Here is a 2,924-nt window from a genome sequence, read left to right as displayed (position 1 = left end):
TTGTATGTTCAGAGTGTTTTTTTGGAGCAAAATTGTAGGTCGAGGCATATTTTTCCAATGACCAATAATGAGCAGAATGAGTGTAAATGGATGTGTGAGTTGTTCATTTGAGTTTTTTTCGGTGAGGAAGTCGAGCAGCGAGTGTGAACAGGATCCGGAAGTCCTGAGAGAGAGTTTCCGAAGGTTCCTGGTGCATGACTCAGTGCTGCTGCCGTGAGGTGTGTGTGTGTGGGAGTTTGGATCAGAGTATGCTGTAGGTGTTGATATGTATGTGTGAGACTCTTTGGGCATGTGAATTCTTTCTCGCAGGAGCCTAAGTTTGTCTGTTTTCACACAGCGTCCATTTCCAAATGTGAATCATCTGTCACGCAGCGATCATTTGGTTGGATTTGTGTTTGCAAATATTACCGCTTATCATGACTAATTCCCATTTTGAGAGTTTAAGAGGCGCCTCTGTCTCTGAGTGTTGTGACGTACCACACGTGTGTGTTTGTCTGAGCGTGTATATATTAGCTCGCTAGTGTTAAATTATTGCTCATCCCCTCTTGATCATGTGTGAAGTTGTGTGCATTCTTCAGTGAGGGGAAGTGTTTTGTAGCCCAAGACGATTTCAAATTTAAGAAATTCGTTTTTAAAGGATAGATGATGTTTGCTTTTACTCATTTTAAATTTCACAGAATGTCACTTTTTTGGGGGCTTGCCTTCCAACTCGACTCGTGCAAACGTCCCGTACGGTTACCGTGACAACACCAGCCCCTGCACGTCACTCACAATCACTGTCAGCTTAACACTTGTTTGCACGGCTGACCTTTTGTGCACGAGGATTTGCTTTTCTCTAGCGCAGCTCATCCGAGGCTCTCGTTCAGTCATAAAGAGAATGTTCTGGTCTGGTCTGATCCCACTCAGTGCTGAGACGATTGTGACTGTTTGTGTGAAATGAGTCTTAAAATACAATCACTGTACAGATGTGTGCTGCCTATGGGACCTGTGCCGTTCCAAACGTTACATGTGGTGCTCAGATGCACGTATGACAGCACTCACTCACGCCACACGCGTGTGCATACTAACACGCACAATCACACTTCATCATGTCTCTCACTGATCCTCAAATGACTTACAGTACTGAAGATACGGCTGTATTTCTGATAACAAATCATAATTATCCATCAGATTTTTAAAAGGTTTATTCTGCTTTTGAAAAAGAAGTGTGCTTAACTGTATTGAGTACACTTAAAATTAGGTATATTTTTAAGTAAAAAACGGCCTGCAGATAATATAATATTACTGAAATAAAAGGCCACCTAAGTGACTTAAAGAGAGACAGTTTCATGACCGTTTCTTAAAAAGTGCACTTTGTAATAATGTCAGATTAAAAGTTTTACTTTAAAGCCCATTTTAAATCATTATGTTTTAATAATCTTTTGTCGTGTTTTAAAGAAGTACACTTATGTGTTGACTAAAGCACATGTAAAGTACTTGATTATAATTTACATTTTATAATTAATTTAAATGAACTAAACTGTAAATGTATAATTACAAATATATTTAAATATGTCAAGTTTCAGTAGAAATGACATTAAAGTATAATTCAGTTTATCATAAGTGCTTGTCAGCACCATATTTCACCATAACCATATTTCAAACACAATAGAAGTAATTATGAAATTACATATAAAGATGAACTGAAGTCCTACTCAAGTGGCTCAATAAGCACTCTAAAGTTCAGCTAATTACATTTAATATACATTTTAACTATAATGCACTTTCATTTAATTGTATTCAAAAGTGTTCAACTTAACTTCAGAACCTAGCACAGTACAAACATGAATAAGACAGAAATGTGCAACATTTCTACAGTAATATCATATAGGAAAATATTCTGAATGTGAAAAATCAAATACTATCAAAGCAGATGCGTGTAGCTGAACATCTTCACAAGTGTTAGTCTTTCACTTTCATTACAATCAAAAGGGGAAAACTTATGAATAATTGTGTACTGTAATGTAAACATGGAGCATGAAACACATACAGCAGAGAATTATAAACAGTAGAGAGTTTCATTCTTGTTTTGTAAAGACATTTTACCAAAAAAACATTGTATAATGCTACCTGTTGTTAGTGTTATGAGTGATAAAGTGCGTTTGTTTGCTGAAAACCTTTGCTAGTGACTTGATTTGAGACATTAATGAAGTGTTTTGGTGGTTTTAGTGCATTTTGAATGTGAAATGAACTGCTGTGTCAAGTTAAAAGACAGTTAGGAGAACTGAGTGAAGAGTTTTGAAGAAGTGACTGTAGTATTGAGAAATGTGCTCTAGTGATTGTAAAAAAAAATAGTAAGCGTCTGAAACATTACATTCAGTTTACACTTAAGTGTATTATTTTAAAGAATATTATTTCTGTAATAAGTACTCTTCTAAAAAGTGTGCTGAAGTGTACTTCTTTTTCACAAGGGTGTAGCTGATTGCTAAAAATGATAGTCGGTTAACGGTAATCCCAAATTACAGTAATATTCCTAACCCAAGGTCTACATGGAATAAGCACCTTTTATGGCTCTCAGCTTTAGTGCATCACATCCGGTGTAAGGAAATGCTTTACTGAACTCAAGACTTTTACAGTGAAGGAAGAGAGATCATAATACAGGGAAAGAAAGCAGATACAAAATTATAATGTTGCCAAAAGATGGTCAGAAAGTAGCCATTAGGAATGAAGGGCATGAGGAGAGAGATATGGATGTGGAACAGAGGACGGAGACAGAAATAGACTGTTGCAGTGTGACTAAGACGCTAATTGCAGTGGAACAGCATTGGAATATGCAGTAATTAAACGAGAGAGAACAGCACAACTACACAACATCCAGAGCTGCTCAGTGAGACCTTCTACAGACCAACACCCAGCCTGAGCCCATTCATGAGTGTGTGTGTGTG

This window comes from Sinocyclocheilus grahami, unplaced genomic scaffold, assembly GCF_001515645.1.
Source record: "Sinocyclocheilus grahami isolate Dianchi unplaced genomic scaffold, SAMN03320097.WGS_v1.1 scaffold271.1, whole genome shotgun sequence".
In the NCBI taxonomy this organism is placed as follows: Eukaryota; Metazoa; Chordata; class Actinopteri; order Cypriniformes; family Cyprinidae; genus Sinocyclocheilus; species Sinocyclocheilus grahami.
This window is presented reverse-complemented; position numbering follows the sequence as displayed.